The sequence below is a fragment of the Schistocerca nitens genome, chromosome 7, assembly GCF_023898315.1.
Source record: "Schistocerca nitens isolate TAMUIC-IGC-003100 chromosome 7, iqSchNite1.1, whole genome shotgun sequence".
Taxonomy (NCBI): domain Eukaryota; kingdom Metazoa; phylum Arthropoda; class Insecta; order Orthoptera; family Acrididae; genus Schistocerca; species Schistocerca nitens.
Window position 1 is genome coordinate 637,566,533 of NC_064620.1, and position 19,069 is coordinate 637,585,601.

The window sequence follows — 19,069 nt, forward strand, 5'->3', positions numbered from 1 at the left end:
CGCAAAACTGACAGTTAATTGTAACGTTCAGAGCCTTTTAATGACGATGGAACACACAAATCGCGTTGCGATTCAATACATCGTCCTCCGGCCGACCTGTCTCCAAGGGTCTATTGCTGCCTCGGGCACCTTATGGTCGATCTCCTGTGAGTCTAGATTTTCGAATCCGACGCAAAACTGACAGTTAATGTAACGTTCAGAGCCTGTTAATGACGATGGAACACACAAATCGCGTCGCGATTCAATACATCGTCCTCCAGGCGACTTGTCTCCAAGGGTCGAGTGCTGCCTCGGGCACCTAATGGTCGTTTTCTGTGAGTCTAGATTTTCGAATCCGACGCAAAACTGACAGTTAATTGTAACGTTCAGCGCCTGCTAATGACGATGGAACACACAAATTGCGTCTCGATTCAATACATCGTCCTCCGGCCGACCTGTCTCCAAGGGTCTATTGCTGCCTGGGCACCTTATGGTCGATCTCCTGTGAGTCTAGATTTTCGAATCCGACGCAAAACTGACAGTTAATTGTAACGTTCAGAGCCTGTTAATGACGATGGGACACACAAATTGCGTCGCGATTCAATACATCGTCCTCCAGCCGACTTGTCTCCAAGGGTCTAGTGCTGCCTCGGACAGCTTATGGTCGTTCACCTGTGAGTCTAGATTTTCGAATCCGACGCATAACTGACAGTTAATTGTAAGGTTCAGAGCCTCTTAATGACAATGGAACACACAAATCGCGTCGCGATTCAATACATCGTCCTCCGGCCGACCTGTCTCCAAGGGTCTATTGCTGCCTCGGGCACCTTATAGTCGTTCTCCTGTAAGTCTAGATTTTCGAATCCGACGCAAAACTGACAGTTAATTGTAAGGTTCAGAGCCTGTTAATGACGATGGAACACACAAATCGCGTCGCGATTCAATACATCGTCCTCCGGCCGACCTGTCTCCAAGGGTCTATTGCTGCCTCGGGCACCTTATGGTCGTTCTCCTGTGAGTCTAGATTTTCGAATCCGACGCAAAACTGACAGTTAATTGTAACGTTCAGAGCCTCTTAATGACGATGGAACACACAAATTGCGTCGCGATTCAATACATCGTCCTCCGGCCGACCTGTCTCCAAGGGTCTATTGCCGCCTCGGGCACCTTATGGTCGATCTCCTGTGAGTCTAGATTTTCGAATCCGACGCAAAACTGACAGTTAATTGTAACGTTCAGAGCCTGTTAATGAGGATGGAACACACAAATCCCGTCGCGATTCAATACATCGTCCTCCGGCCGACCTGTCTCCAAGGGTCTATTGCTGCCTCGGGCACCTTATGGTCGATCTCCTGTGAGTCTAGATTTTCGAATCCGACGCAAAACTGACAGTTAATTGTAACGTTCAGAGCCTTTTAATGACGATGGAACACACAAATCGCGTTGCGATTCAATACATCGTCCTCCGGCCGACCTGACTCCAAGGGTCTATTGCTGCCTCGGGCACCTTATGGTCGATCTCCTGTGAGTCTAGATTTTCGAATCCGACGCAAAACTGACAGTTAATTGTAACGTTCAGAGCCTCTTAATGACGATGGAACACACAAATCGCGTCGCGATTCAATACATCGATCTCCAGCCGACTTGTCTCCAAGGGTCTAGTGCTGCCTCGGACAGCTTATGGTCGTTCACCTGTGAGTCTAGATTTTCGAAGCCGACGCAAAACTGACAGTTAATTGTAAGGTTCAGAGACTCTTAATGACAATGGAACACACAAATCGCGTCGCGATTCAATACATCGTCCTCCGGCCGACCTGTCTCCAAGGGTCTATTGCTGCCTCGGTCACCTTATGGTCGTTCTCCTGTAAGTCTAGATTTTCGAATCCGACGCAAAACTGACAGTTAATTGTAAGGTTCAGAGCCTGTTAATGACGATGGAACACACAAATCGCGTCGCGATTCAATACATCGTCCTCCGGCCGTCCTGTCTCCAAGGGTCTATTGCTGCCTCGGGCACCTTATGGTCGTCCTCCTGTGAGTCTAGATTTTCGAATCCGACGCAAAACTGACAGTTAATTGTAACGTTCAGAGCCTCTTAATGACGATGGAACACACAAATTGCGTCGCGATTCAATACATCGTCCTCCGGCCGACCTGTCTCCAAGGGTCTATTGCCGCCTCGGGCACCTTATGGTCGATCTCCTGTGAGTCTAGATTTTCGAATCCGACGCAAAACTGACAGTTAATTGTAACGTTCAGAGCCTGTTAATGACGATGGAACACACAAATCCCGTCGCGATTCAATACATCGTCCTCCGGCCGACCTGTCTCCAAGGGTCTATTGCTGCCTCGGGCACCTTATGGTCGATCTCCTGTGAGTCTAGATTTTCGAATCCGACGCAAAACTGACAGTTAATTGTAACGTTCAGAGCCTTTTAATGACGATGGAACACACAAATCGCGTTGCGATTCAATACATCGTCCTCCGGCCGACCTGTCTCCAAGGGTCTATTGCTGCCACGGGCACCGTATGGTCGATCTCCTGTGAGTCTAGATTTTCGAATCCGACGCAAAACTGACAGTTAATTGTAACGTTCAGAGCCTGTTAATGACGATGGAACACACAAATCGCGTCGCGATTCAATACATCGTCCTCCAGCCGACTTGTCTCCAAGGGTCTAGTGCTGCCTCGGGCACCTTATGGTCGTTCTCCTGTGAGTCTAGATTTTCGAATCCGACGCAAAACTGACAGTTAATTGTAACGTTCAGAACCTGTTAATGACGATGGAACACACAAATTGCGTCGCGATTCAATACATCGTCCTCCGGCCGACCTGTCTCCAAGGGTCTATTGCCGCCTCGGGCACCTTATGGTCGATCTCCTGTGAGTCTAGATTTTCGAATCCGACGCAAAACTGACAGTTAATTGTAACGTTCATAGCCTTTTAATGACGATGGAACACACAACTCGCGTTGCGATTCAATACATCGTCCTCCGGCTGACCTGTCTCCAACGGTCTATTGCTGCCTCGGGCACCTTATGGTCGATCTCCTGTGAGTCTAGATTTTCGAATCCGACGCAAAACTGACAGTTAATGTAACGTTCAGAGCCTGTTAATGACGATGGAACACACAAATCGCGTCGCGATTCAATACATCGTCCTCCAGGCGACTTGTCTCCAAGGGTCTAGTGCTGCCTCGGGCACCTAATGGTCGTTTTCTGTGAGTCTAGATTTTCGAATCCGACGCAAAACTGACAGTTAATTGTAACGTTCAGATCCTGTTAATGACGATGGAACACACAAATTGCGTCGCGATTCAATACATCGTCCTCCGGCCGACCTGTCTCCAAGGGTCTATTGCTGCCTGGGCACCTTATGGTCGATCTCCTGTGAGTCTAGATTTTCGAATCCGACGCAAAACTGACAGTTAATTGTAACGTTCAGAGCCTCTTAATGACGATGGAACACACAAATCGCGTCGCGATTCAATACATCGTCCTCCAGCCGACTTGTCTCCAAGGGTCTAGTGCTGCCTCGGACAGCTTTTGGTCGTTCACCTGTGAGTCTAGATTTTCAAATCCGACGCAAAACTGACAGTTAATTGTAAGGTTCAGAGACTCTTAATGACAATGGAACACACAAATCGCGTCGCGATTCAATACATCGTCCTCCGGCCGACCTGTCTCCAAGGGTCTATTGCTGCCTCGGTCACCTTATGGTCGTTCTCCTGTAAGTCTAGATTTTCGAATCCGACGCAAAACTGACAGTTAATTGTAAGGTTCAGAGCCTGTTAATGACGATGGAACACACAAATCGCGTCGCGATTCAATACATCGTCCTCCGGCCGACCTGTCTCCAAGGGTCTATTGCTGCCTCGGGCACCTTATGGTCGTTCCCCTGTGAGTCTAGATTTCGAATCCGACGCAAAACTGACAGTTAATTGTAACGTTCAGAGCCTCTTAATGACGATGGAACACACAAATTGCGTCGCGATTCAATACATCGTCCTCCGGCCGACCTGTCTCCAAGGGTCTATTGCCGCCTCGGGCACCTTATGGTCGATCTCCTGTGAGTCTAGATTTTCGAATCCGACGCAAAACTGACAGTTAATTGTAACGTTCAGAGCCTGTTAATGACGATGAAACACACAAATCGCGTCGCGATTCAATACATCGTCCTCCGGCCGACCTGTCTCCAAGGGTCTATTGCTGCCTCGGGCACCTTATGGTCGTTCACCTGTGAGTCTAGATTTTCGAATCCGACGCAAAACTGACAGTTAATTGTAACGTTCAGAGCCTGTTAATGACGATGGAACACATAAATCCCGTCGCGCTTCAATACATCGTCCTCCGGCCGACCTGTCTCCAAGGGTCTATTGCTGCCTCGGGCACCTTATGGTCGATCTCCTGTGAGTCTAGATTTTCGAATCCGACGCAAAACTGACAGTTAATTGTAAGGTTCAGAGCCTTTTAATGACGATGGAACACACAAATCGCGTTGCGATTCAATACATCGTCCTCCGGCCGACCTGTCTCCAAGGGTCTATTGCTGCCTCGGGCACCTTATGGTCGATCTCCTGTGAGTCTAGATTTTCGAATCCGACGCAAAACTGACGGTTAATTGTAACGTTCAGAGCCTGTTAATGACGATGGAACACACAAATCGCGTCGCGATTCAATACATCGTCCTCCAGCCGACTTGTCTCCAAGGGTCTAGTGCTGCCTCGGGCACATTTCTTGGTCGTTCTCCTGTGAGTCTAGATTTTCGAATCCGACGCAAAACTGACAGTTAATTGTAACGTTCAGAGCCTGTTAATGACGATGGAACACACAAATTGCGTCGCGATTCAATACATCGTCCTCCGGCCGACCTGTCTCCAAGGGTCTATTGCCGCCTCGGGCACCTTATGGTCGATCTCCTGTGAGTCTAGATTTTCGAATCCGACGCAAAACTGACAGTTAATTGTAACGTTCAGAGCCTTTTAATGACGATGGAACACACAAATCGCGTTGCGATTCAATACATCGTCCTCCGGCCGACCTGTCTCCAAGGGTCTATTGCTGCCTCGGGCACCTTATGGTCGATCTCCTGTGAGTCTAGATTTTCGAATCCGACGCAAAACTGACAGTTAATGTAACGTTCAGAGCCTGTTAATGACGATGGAACACACAAATCGCGTCGCGATTCAATACATCGTCCTCCAGGCGACTTGTCTCCAAGGGTCTAGTGCCGCATCGGGCACCTAATGGTCGTTTTCTGTGAGTCTAGATTTTCGAATCCGACGCAAAACTGACAGTTAATTGTAACGTTCAGATCCTGTTAATGACGATGGAACACACAAATTGCGTCGCGATTCAATACATCGTCCTCCGGCCGACCTGTCTCCAAGGGTCTATTGCTGCCTCGGGCACCTTATGGTCGATCTCCTGTGAGTCTAGATTTTCGAATCCGACGCAAAACTGACAGTTAATTGTAACGTTCAGAGCCTCTTAATGACGATGGGACACACAAATTGCGTCGCGATTCAATACATCGTCCTCCAGCCGACTTATCTCCAAGGGTCTAGTGCTGCCTCGGACAGCTTATGGTCGTTCACCTGTGAGTCTAGATTTTCGAATCCGACGCATAACTGACAGTTAATTGTAAGGTTCAGAGACTCTTAATGACAATGGAACACACAAATCGCGTCGCGATTCAATACATCGTCCTCCGGCCGACCTGTCTCCAAGGGTCTATTGCTGCCTCGGGCACCTTATAGTCGTTCTCCTGTAAGTCTAGATTTTCGAATCCGACGCAAAACTGACAGTTAATTGTAAGGTTCAGAGCCTGTTAATGACGATGGAACACACAAATCGCGTCGCGATTCAATACATCGTCCTCCGGCCGACCTGTCTCCAAGGGTCTATTGCTGCCTCGGGCACCTTATGGTCGTTCTCCTGTGAGTCTAGATTTTCGAATCCGACGCAAAACTGACAGTTAATTGTAACGTTCAGAGCCTCTTAATGACGATGGAACACAGAAATTGCGTCGCGATTCAATACATCGTCCTCCGGCCGACCTGTCTCCACGGGTCTATTGCCGCCTCGGGCACCTTATGGTCGATCTCCTGTGAGTCTAGATTTTCGAATCCGACGCAAAACTGACAGTTAATTGTAACGTTCAGAGCCTTTTAATGACGATGGAACACACAAATCCCGTCGCGATTCAATACATCGTCCTCCGGCCGACCTGTCTCCAAGGGTCTATTGCTGCCTCGGGCACCTTATGGTCGATCTCCTGTGAGTCTAGATTTTCGAATCCGACGCAAAACTGACAGTTAATTGTAACGTTCAGAGCCTTTTAATGACGATGGAACACACAAATCGCGTTGCGATTCAATACATCGTCCTCCGGCCGACCTGTCTCCAAGGGTCTATTGCTGCCTCGGGCACCTTATGGTCGATCTCCTGTGAGTCTAGATTTTCGAATCCGACGCAAAACTGACAGTTAATTGTAACGTTCAGAGCCTCTTAACGACGATGGAACACACAAATCGCGTCGCGATTCAATACATCGATCTCCAGCCGACTTGTCTCCAAGGGTCTAGTGCTGCCTCGGACAGCTTATGGTCGTTCACCTGTGAGTCTAGATTTTCGAATCCGACGCAAAACTGACAGTTAATTGTAAGGTTCAGAGACTCTTAATGACAATGGAACACACAAATCGCGTCGCGATTCAATACATCGTCCTCCGGCCGACCTGTCTCCAAGGGTCTATCGCTGCCTCGGTCACCTTATGGTCGTTCTCCTGTAAGTCTAGATTTTCGAATCCGACGCAAAACTGACAGTTAATTGTAAGGTTCAGAGCCTGTTAATGACGATGGAACACACAAATCGCGTCGCGATTCAATACATCGTCCTCCGGCCGACCTGTCTCCAAGGGTCTATTGCTGCCTCGGGCACCTTATGGTCGTCCTCCTGTGAGTCTAGATTTTCGAATCCGACGCAAAACTGACAGTTAATTGTAACGTTCAGAGCCTCTTAATGGCGATGGAACACACAAATTGCGTCGCGATTCAATACATCGTCCTCCGGCCGACCTGTCTCCAAGGGTCTATTGCCGACTCGGGCACCTTATGGTCGATCTCCTGTGAGTCTAGATTTTCGAATCCGACGCAAAACTGACAGTTAATTGTAACGTTCAGAGCCTGTTAATGACGATGGAACACACAAATCCCGTCGCGATTCAATACATCGTCCTCCGGCCGACCTGTCTCCAAGGGTCTATTGCTGCCTCGGGCACCTTATGGTCGATCTCCTGTGAGTCTAGATTTTCGAATCCGACGCAAAACTGACAGTTAATTGTAACGTTCAGAGCCTTTTAATGACGATGGAACACACAAATCGCGTTGCGTTTCAATACATCGTCCTCCGGCCGACCTGTCTCCAAGGGTCTATTGCTGCCACGGGCACCGTATGGTCGATCTCCTGTGAGTCTAGATTTTCGAATCCGACGCAAAACTGACAGTTAATTGTAACGTTCAGAGCCTGTTAATGACGATGGAACACACAAATCGCGTCGCGATTCAATACATCGTCCTCCAGCCGACTTGTCTCCAAGGGTCTAGTGCTGCCTCGGGCACCTTATGGTCGTTCTCCTGTGAGTCTAGATTTTCGAATCCGACGCAAAACTGACAGTTAATTGTAACGTTCAGAGCCTGTTAATGACGATGGAACACACAAATTGCGTCGCGATTCAATACATCGTCCTCCGGCCGACCTGTCTCCAAGGGTCTATTGCCGCCTCGGGCACCTTATGGTCGATCTCCTGTGAGTCTAGATTTTCGAATCCGACGCAAAACTGACAGTTAATTGTAACGTTCATAGCCTTTTAATGACGATGGAACACACAACTCGCGTTGCGATTCAATACATCGTCCTCCGGCTGACCTGTCTCCAACGGTCTATTGCTGCCTCGGGCACCTTATGGTCGATCTCCTGTGAGTCTAGATTTTCGAATCCGACGCAAAACTGACAGTTAATGTAACGTTCAGAGCCTGTTAATGACGATGGAATACACAAATCGCGTCGCGATTCAATTCATCGTCCTCCAGGCGACTTGTCTCCAAGGGTCTAGTGCTGCCTCGGGCACCTAATGGTCGTTTTCTGTGAGTCTAGATTTTCGAATCCGACGCAAAACTGACAGTTAATTGTAACGTTCAGATCCTGTTAATGACGATGGAACACACAAATCGCGTCGCGATTCAATACGTCGTCCTCCGGCCGACCTGTCCCCAAGGGTCTATTGCTGCCTCGGGCACCTTATGGTCGATCTCCTGTGAGTCTAGATTTTCGAATCCGACGCAAAACTGACAGTTAATTGTAACGTTCAGAGCCTGTTAATGACGATGGAACACACAAATTGCGTCGCGATTCAATACATCGTCCTCCAGCTGACTTGTCTCCAAGGGTCTAGTGCTGCCTCGGGGACCTGATGTTCGTTCTTCTGTCAGGCTAGATTTTCGAATCCGACGCAAAACTTACAGTTAATTGTAAGGTACAGAGCCTCTTCATGACAATGGAACACACAAATCGCGTCGCGATTCAATACGTCGTCCTCCGGCCGACCTGTCTCCAAGGGTCTATTGCTGCCTCGGGCACCTTATGGTTGTTCTCCTGTGAGTCTAGATTTTCGAATCCGACGCAAAACTGACAGTTAATTGTAACGTTCATAGCCTTTTAATGACGATGGAACACACAACTCGCGTTGCGATTCAATACATCGTCCTCCGGCTGACCTGTCTCCAACGGTCTATTGCTGCCTCGGGCACCTTATGGTCGATCTCCTGTGAGTCTAGATTTTCGAATCCGACGCAAAACTGACAGTTAATGTAACGTTCAGAGCCTGTTAATGACGATGGAATACACAAATCTGGTCGCGATTCAATTCATCGTCCTCCAGGCGACTTGTCTCCAAGGGTCTAGTGCTGCCTCGGGCACCTAATGGTCGTTTTCTGTGAGTCTAGATTTTCGAATCCGACGCAAAACTGACAGTTAATTGTAACGTTCAGATCCTGTTAATGACGATGGAACACACAAATTGCGTCGCGATTCAATATATCGTCCTCCGGCCGACCTGTCTCCAAGGGTCTATTGCTGCCTGGGCACCTTATGGTCGATCTCCTGTGAGTCTAGATTTTCGAATCCGACGCAAAACTGACAGTTAATTGTAACGTTCAGAGCCTGTTAGTGACGATGGAACACACAAATCGCGTCGCGATTCAATACATCGTCCTCCGGCCGACCTGTCACCAAGGGTCTATTGCTGCCTCGGTCACCTTATGGTCGTTCTCCTGTAAGTCTAGATTTTCGAATCCCACGCAAAACTGACAGTTAATTGTAAGGTTCAGAGCCTGTTAATGACGATGGAACACACAAATCGCGTCGCGATTCAATACATCGTCCTCCGGCCGACCTGTCTCCAAGGGTCTATTGCTGCCTCGGGCACCTTATGGTTGTTCTCCTGTGAGTCTAGATTTTCGAATCCGACGCAAAACTGACAGTTAATTGTAACGTTCAGAGCCTCTTAATGACGACGGAACACACAAATTGCGTCGCGATTCAATACATCGTCCTCCGGCCGACCTGTCTCCAAGGGTCTATTGCCGCCTCGGGCACCTTATGGTCGATCTCCTGTGAGTCTAGATTTTCGAATCCGACGCAAAACTGACAGTTAATTGTAACGTTCAGAGCCTGTTAATGACGATGGAACACACAAATCCCGTCGCGATTCAATACATCGTCCTCCGGCCGACCTGTCTCCAAGGGTCTATTGCTGCCTCGGGCACCCTATGGTCGATCTCCTGTGAGTCTAGATTTTCGAATCCGACGCAAAACTGACAGTTAATTGTAACGTTCAGAGCCTTTTAATGACGATGGAACACACAAATCGCGTTGCGATTCAAAACATCGTCCTCCGGCCGACCTGTCTCCAAGTGTCTATTGCTGCCTCGGGCACCTTATGGTCGATCTCCTGTGAGTCTAGATTTTCGAATCCGACGCAAAACTGACAGTTAATTGTAACGTTCAGAGCCTCTTAATGACGATGGAACACACAAATCGCGTCGCGATTCAATACATCGTCCTCCAGCCGACTTGTCTCCAAGGGTCTAGTGCTGCCTCGGACAGCTTATGGTCGTTCACCTGTGAGTCTAGATTTTCGAATCCGACGCAAAACTGACAGTTAATTGTAAGGTTCAGAGACTCTTAATGACAATGGAACACACAAATCGCGTCGCGATTCAATACATCGTCCTCCGGCCGACCTGTCTCCAAGGGTCTATTGCTGCCTCGGTCACCTTATGGTCGTTCTCCTGTAAGTCTAGATTTTCGAATCCGACGCAAAACTGACAGTTAATTGTAAGGTTCAGAGCCTGTTAATGACGATGGAACACACAAATCGCGTCGCGATTCAATACATCGTCCTCCGGCCGACCTGTCTCCAAGGGTCTATTGCTGCCTCGGGCACCTTATGGTCGATCTCCTGTGAGTCTAGATTTTCGAATCCGATGCAAAACTGACAATTAATTGTAACGTTCAGAGCCTGTTCATGACGATGGAACATACAAATTGCGTCGCGATTCAATATCGTCCTCCGGCCTACCTGTCTCCAAGGGTCTATTGCTGCCTCGGGCACCTTGTGGTCGTTCTCCTGTGAGTCTAGATTTTTGAATCCGACGCAAAACTGACAGTTAATTGTAAGGTTCAGAGCCTGTTAATGACGATGGAACACACAAATTGCGTCGCGATTCAATACATCGTCCTCCAGCCGACTTGTCTCCTAGGGTCTAGTGCTGCCTCGGGCACCTGATGGTCGTTCTTCTGTCAGGCTAGATTTTCGAATCCGACGCAAAACTTACAGTTAATTGTAAGGTTCAGAGCCTGTTAATGACAATGGAACACACAAATCGCGTCGCGATTCAATACGTCGTCCTCCGGCCGACCTGTCCCCAAGGGTCTATTGCTGCCTCGGGCACCTTATGGTCGATCTCCTGTGAGTCTAGATTTTCGAATCCGACGCAAAACTGACAGTTAATTGTAACGTTCAGAGCCTGTTAATGACGATGGAACACACAAATTGCGTCGCGATTCAATACATCGTCCTCCAGCTGACTTGTCTCCAAGGGTCTAGTGCTGCCTCGGGGACCTGATGTTCGTTCTTCTGTCAGGCTAGATTCTCGAATCCGACGCAAAACTTACAGTTAATTGTAAGGTACAGAGCCTGTTAATGACAATGGAACACACAAATCGCGTCGCGATTCAATACGTCGTCCTCCGGCCGACCTGTCTCCAAGGGTATATTGCTGCCTCGGGCACCTTATGGTCGATCTCCTGTGAGTCTAGATTTTCGAATCCGACGCAAAACTGACAGTTAATTGTAACGTTCAGAGCCTGTTAATGACGATGGAACATACAAATTGCGTCGCGATTCAATATCGTCCTCCGGCCTACCTGTCTCCAAGGGTCTATTGCTGCCTCGGGCACCTTATGGTCGTTCTCCTGTGAGTCTAGATTTTTGAATCCGAAGCAAAACTGACAGTGAATTGTAACGTTCAGAGCCTGTTAATGACGATGGAACACACAAATTGCGTCGCGATTGAATACATCGTCCTCCAGCCGACTTGTCTCCTAGGGTCTAGTGCTGCCTCGGGCACCTGATGGTCGTTCTTCTGTCAGGCTAGATTTTCGAATCCGACGCAAAACTTACAGTTAATTGTAAGGTTCAGAGCCTGTTAATGACAATGGAACACACAAATCGCGTCGCGATTCAATACGTCGTCCTCCGGCCGACCTGTCCCCAAGGGTCTATTGCTGCCTCGGGCACCTTATGGTCGATCTCCTGTGAGTCTAGATTTTCGAATCCGACGCAAAACTGACAGTTAATTGTAACGTTCAGAGCCTGTTAATGACGATGGAACACACAAATTGCGTCGCGATTCAATACATCGTCCTCCAGCTGACTTGTCTCCAAGGGTCTAGTGCTGCCTCGGGGACCTGATGTTCGTTCTTCTGTCAGGCTAGATTTTCGAATCCGACGCAAAACTTACAGTTAATTGTAAGGTACAGAGCCTCTTCATGACAATGGAACACACAAATCGCGTCGCGATTCAATACGTCGTCCTCCGGCCGACCTGTCTCCAAGGGTCTATTGCTGCCTCGGGCACCTTATGGTTGTTCTCCTGTGAGTCTAGATTTTCGAATCCGACGCAAAACTGACAGTTAATTGTAACGTTCATAGCCTTTTAATGACGATGGAACACACAACTCGCGTTGCGATTCAATACATCGTCCTCCGGCTGACCTGTCTCCAACGGTCTATTGCTGCCTCGGGCACCTTATGGTCGATCTCCTGTGAGTCTAGATTTTCGAATCCGACGCAAAACTGACAGTTAATGTAACGTTCAGAGCCTGTTAATGACGATGGAATACACAAATCGCGTCGCGATTCAATTCATCGTCCTCCAGGCGACTTGACTCCAAGGGTCTAGTGCTGCCTCGGGCACCTAATGGTCGTTTTCTGTGAGTCTAGATTTTCGAATCCGACGCAAAACTGACAGTTAATTGTAACGTTCAGATCCTGTTAATGACGATGGAACACACAAATTGCGTCGCGATTCAATACATCGTCCTCCGGCCGACCTGTCTCCAAGGGTCTATTGCTGCCTGGGCACCTTATGGTCGATCTCCTGTGAGTCTAGATTTTCGAATCCGACGCAAAACTGACAGTTAATTGTAACGTTCAGAGCCTGTTAGTGACGATGGAACACACAAATCGCGTCGCGATTCAATACATCGTCCTCCGGCCGACCTGTCACCAAGGGTCTATTGCTGCCTCGGTCACCTTATGGTCGTTCTCCTGTAAGTCTAGATTTTCGAATCCCACGCAAAACTGACAGTTAATTGTAAGGTTCAGAGCCTGTTAATGACGATGGAACACACAAATCGCGTCGCGATTCAATACATCGTCCTCCGGCCGACCTGTCTCCAAGGGTCTATTGCTGCCTCGGGCACCTTATGGTTGTTCTCCTGTGAGTCTAGATTTTCGAATCCGACGCAAAACTGACAGTTAATTGTAACGTTCAGAGCCTCTTAATGACGACGGAACACACAAATTGCGTCGCGATTCAATACATCGTCCTCCGGCCGACCTGTCTCCAAGGGTCTATTGCCGCCTCGGGCACCTTATGGTCGATCTCCTGTGAGTCTAGATTTTCGAATCCGACGCAAAACTGACAGTTAATTGTAACGTTCAGAGCCTGTTAATGACGATGGAACACACAAATCCCGTCGCGATTCAATACATCGTCCTCCGGCCGACCTGTCTCCAAGGGTCTATTGCTGCCTCGGGCACCCTATGGTCGATCTCCTGTGAGTCTAGATTTTCGAATCCGACGCAAAACTGACAGTTAATTGTAACGTTCAGAGCCTTTTAATGACGATGGAACACACAAATCGCGTTGCGATTCAAAACATCGTCCTCCGGCCGACCTGTCTCCAAGTGTCTATTGCTGCCTCGGGCACCTTATGGTCGATCTCCTGTGAGTCTAAATTTTCGAATCCGACGCAAAACTGACAGTTAATTGTAACGTTCAGAGCCTCTTAATGACGATGGAACACACAAATCGCGTCGCGATTCAATACATCGTCCTCCAGCCGACTTGTCTCCAAGGGTCTAGTGCTGCCTCGGACAGCTTATGGTCGTTCACCTGTGAGTCTAGATTTTCGAATCCGACGCAAAACTGACAGTTAATTGTAAGGTTCAGAGACTCTTAATGACAATGGAACACACAAATCGCGTCGCGATTCAATACATCGTCCTCCGGCCGACCTGTCTCCAAGGGTCTATTGCTGCCTCGGTCACCTTATGGTCGTTCTCCTGTAAGTCTAGATTTTCGAATCCGACGCAAAACTGACAGTTAATTGTAAGGTTCAGAGCCTGTTAATGACGATGGAACACACAAATCGCGTCGCGATTCAATACATCGTCCTCCGGCCGACCTGTCTCCAAGGGTCTATTGCTGCCTCGGGCACCTTATGGTCGATCTCCTGTGAGTCTAGATTTTCGAATCCGATGCAAAACTGACAATTAATTGTAACGTTCAGAGCCTGTTCATGACGATGGAACATACAAATTGCGTCGCGATTCAATATCGTCCTCCGGCCTACCTGTCTCCAAGGGTCTATTGCTGCCTCGGGCACCTTGTGGTCGTTCTCCTGTGAGTCTAGATTTTTGAATCCGACGCAAAACTGACAGTGAATTGTAAGGTTCAGAGCCTGTTAATGACGATGGAACACACAAATTGCGTCGCGATTCAATACATCGTCCTCCAGCTGACTTGTCTCCAAGGGTCTAGTGCTGCCTCGGGGACCTGATGTTCGTTCTTCTGTCAGGCTAGATTCTCGAATCCGACGCAAAACTTACAGTTAATTGTAAGGTACAGAGCCTGTTAATGACAATGGAACACACAAATCGCGTCGCGATTCAATACGTCGTCCTCCGGCCGACCTGTCTCCAAGGGTATATTGCTGCCTCGGGCACCTTATGGTCGATCTCCTGTGAGTCTAGATTTTCGAATCCGACGCAAAACTGACAGTTAATTGTAACGTTCAGAGCCTGTTAATGACGATGGAACATACAAATTGCGTCGCGATTCAATATCGTCCTCCGGCCTACCTGTCTCCAAGGGTCTATTGCTGCCTCGGGCACCTTATGGTCGTTCTCCTGTGAGTCTAGATTTTTGAATCCGAAGCAAAACTGACAGTGAATTGTAACGTTCAGAGCCTGTTAATGACGATGGAACACACAAATTGCGTCGCGATTGAATACATCGTCCTCCAGCCGACTTGTCTCCTAGGGTCTAGTGCTGTCTCGGGCACCTGATGGTCGTTCTTCTGTCAGGCTAGATTTTCGAATCCGACGCAAAACTTACAGTTAATTGTAAGGTTCAGAGCCTGTTAATGACAATGGAACACACAAATCGCGTCGCGATTCAATACGTCGTCCTCCGGCCGACCTGTCCCCAAGGGTCTATTGCTGCCTCGGGCACCTTATGGTCGATCTCCTGTGAGTCTAGATTTTCGAATCCGACGCAAAACTGACAGTTAATTGTAACGTTCAGAGCCTGTTAATGACGATGGAACACACAAATTGCGTCGCGATTCAATACATCATCCTCCAGCTGACTTGTCTCCAAGGGTCTAGTGCTGCCTCGGGGACCTGATGTTCGTTCTTCTGTCAGGCTAGATTTTCGAATCCGACGCAAAACTTACAGTTAATTGTAAGGTACAGAGCCTCTTCATGACAATGGAACACACAAATCGCGTCGCGATTCAATACGTCGTCCTCCGGCCGACCTGTCTCCAAGGGTATATTGCTGCCTCGGGCACCTTATGGTCGTTCTCCTGTGAGTCTAGATTTTCGAATCCGACGCAAAACTGACAGTTAATTGTAACGTTCAGAGCCTGTTAACGACGATGGAACGCACAAATCCCGTCGCGATTCAATACATCGTCCTCCGGCCGACCTGTCTCCAAGGGTCTATTGCTGCCTCGGGCACCTTATGGTCGATCTCCTGTGAGTCTAGATTTTCGAATCCGACGCAAAACTGACAGTTAATTGTAACGTTCAGCGACTGTTAATGACGATGGAACACACAAATCGCGTCGCGATTCAATACATCGTCCTCCGGCCGACCTGTCTCCAAGGGTCTATTGCTGCCTCGGGCACCTTATGGTCGATCTCCTGTGAGTCTAGATTTTCGAATCCGACGCAAAACTGACAGTTAATTGTAACGTTCAGTGCCTGTTAATGACGATGGAACACACAAATCCCGTCGCGATTCAATACATCGTCCTCCGGCCGACCTGTCTCCAAGGGTCTGTTGCTGCCTCGGGCACCTTATGGTCGATCTCCTGTGAGTCTAGATTTTCGAATCCGACGCAAAACTGACAGTTAATTGTAAGGTTCAGAGCCTGTTAATGACGATGTAACACACAAATCGCGTCGCGATTCAATACATCGTCCTCCGGCCGACCTGTCTCCAAGGGTCTATTGCTGCCTCGGGCACCTTATGGTCGATCTCCTGTGAGTCTAGATTTTCGAATCCGACGCAAAAATGACAGTTAATTGTAACGTTCAGAGCCTGTTAATGACGATGGAACACACAAATTGCGTCGCGATTCAATACATCGTTCTCCGGCCGACCTGACTCCAAGGGTCTGTTGCTGCCTCGCTCACCTTATGGTCGATCTCCTGTGAGTCTAGATTTTCGAATCCGACGCAAAACTGACAGTTAATTGTAAGGTTCAGAGCCTGTTTATGACGATGTAACACACAAATTGCGTCGCGATTCAATACATCGTCCTCCGGCCGACCTGTCTCCAAGGGTCTATTGCTGTCTCGGGCACCTTATGGTCGATCTCCTGTGAGTCTAGATTTTCGAATCCGACGCAAAACTGACAGTTAATTGTAACGTTCGGAGCCTGTTAATGACGATGGAACACACAAATTGCGTCGCGATTCAATACATCGTCCTCCGGCCGACCTGTCTCCAAGGGCCTATTGCTGCCTCGGGCACCTTATGGTCGATCTCCTGTGAGTCTAGATTTTCGAATCCGACGCAAAACTGACAGTTAATTGTAACGTTCTGAGCCTGTTAATGACGATGGAACACACAAATCGCGTCGCGATTCAATACATCGTGCTCCAGCCGACTTGTCTCCAAGGGACTATTGCTGCCTCGGGCACCTTATGGTCGTTCTCCTGTGAGTCTAGACTTTCGAATCCGACGCAAAACTGACAGTTAATTGTAACGTTCAGAGCCTCTTAATGACGATGGAACACACAAATCGCGTCGCGATTCAATACATCGTCCTCCGGCCGACCTGTCTCCAAGGGTCTATTGCTGCCTCGGGCACCTTATGGTCGATCTCCTGTGAGTCTAGATTTTCGAATCCGACGCAAAACTGACAGTTAATTGTAAGGTTCAGAGCCTGTTAATGACGATGGAACACACAAATTGTGTCGCGATTCAATACATCGTCCTCCGGCCGACCTGTCTCCAAGGGTCTATTGCTGCCTCGGCCACCTTATTTTCGATCTCCTGTGAGTCTAGATTTTCGAATCCGACGCAAAACTGACAGTTAATTGTAACGTTCAGAGCCTGTTCATGACGATGGAACACACAAATTGCGTCGCGATTCAATACATCGTCCTCCGGCCGACCTGTCTCCAAGGGTCTATTGCTGCCTCGGGCACCTTATGGTCGATCTCCTGTGAGTCTAGATTTTCGAATCCGACGCAAAACTGACAGTTAATTGTAACGTTCAGTGCCTGTTAATGACGATGGAACACACAAATTGCGTCGCGATTCAATACATCGTCCTCGAGCCGACTTGTCTCCAAGGGTCTAGTGCTGCCTCGGACACCTTATGGTCGTTCTCCTGTAAGTCTAGATTTTCGAATCCGACGCAAAACTGACAGTTGGCCGGCCGAAGTGGCCGTGCGGTTAAAGGCGCTGCAGTCTGGAACCGCAAGACCGCTACGGTCGCAGGTTCGAATCCTGCCTCGGGCTTGGATGTTTGTGATGTCCTTAGGTTAGTTAGGTTTAACTAGTTCTAAGTTCTAGGGTACTAATGACCTCAGCAGTTGAGTCCCATAGTGCTCAGAGCCATTTTTTGAACTGTCAGTTAATTGTAAGGTTCAGAGCATCTTAATGACAATGGAACACACAAATCGCGTCGCGATTCAATACATCGTCCTCCGGCCGACCTGTCTCCAAGGGTCTATTGCTGCCTCGGGCACCTTATGGTCGATCTCCTGTGAGTCTAGATTTTCGAATCCGACGCAAAACTGACAGTTAATTGTAACGTTCAGGGCCTGTTAATGACGATGGAACACACAAATCGCGTCGCGATTCAATACATCGTCCTCCGGCCGACCTGTCTCCAAGGGTCTAGTGCTGATTCGGACACCTTATGGTCGTTCTCCTGTGAGCCTAGATTTTCGAATCCGACGCAAAACTGACAGTTAATTGTAACGTTCAGCGCCTGTTAATGACGATGGAACACACAAATCGCGTAGCGATTCAATACATCGTCCTCCAGCCGACTTGTCTCCAAGGGTCTATTGCTGCCTCGGGCACCTTATGGTCGATCTCCTGTGAGTCTAGACTTTCGAATCCGACGCAAAACTGACAGTTAATTGTAACGTTAAGAGCATCTTAATGACAATGGAACACACAAATCGCGTCGCGATTCAATACATCGTCCTCCGGCCGACCTGTCTCCAAGGGTCTATTGCTGCCTCGGGCACCTTATGGTCGATCTCCTGTGAGTCTAGATTTTCGAATCCGACGCAAAAATGACAGTTAATTGTAACGTTCAGAGCCTGTTAATGACGATGGAACACACAAATCCCGTCGCGATTCAATACATCGTCCTCCGGCTGACCTGTCTCCAAGGGTCTGTTGATGCCTCGGGTACCTTATGGACGATCTCCTGTGAGTCTAGATTTTTGAATCCGACGCAAAACTGACAGTTAATTGTAAGGTTCAGAGCCTGTTAATGACGATGTAACACACAAATTGCGTCGCGATTCAATACATCGTCCTCCGGCCGACCTGTCTCCAAGGGTCTATTGCTGTCTCGGGCACCTTATGGTCGATCTCCTGTGAGTCTAGATTTTCGAATCCGACGCAAAACTGACAGTTAATTGTAACGTTCGGAGCCTGTTAATGACGATGGAAGACACAAATTGCGTCGCGATTCAATACATCGTCCTCCGGCCGACCTGTCTCCAAGGGTCTATTGCTGCCTCGGGCACCTTATGGTCGATCTCCTGTGAGTCTAGATTTTCGAATCCGAAGCAAAACTGACAGTTAATTGTAACGTTCAGAGCCTGTTAATGACGATGGAACACACAAATTGCGTCGCGATTCAATACATCGTCCTCCGACCGACCTGTCTCCAAGGGTCTATTGCTGCCTCGGGCACCTTAAGGTCGATCTCCTGTGAGTCTAGATTTTCGAATCCGACGCAAAACTGACAGTT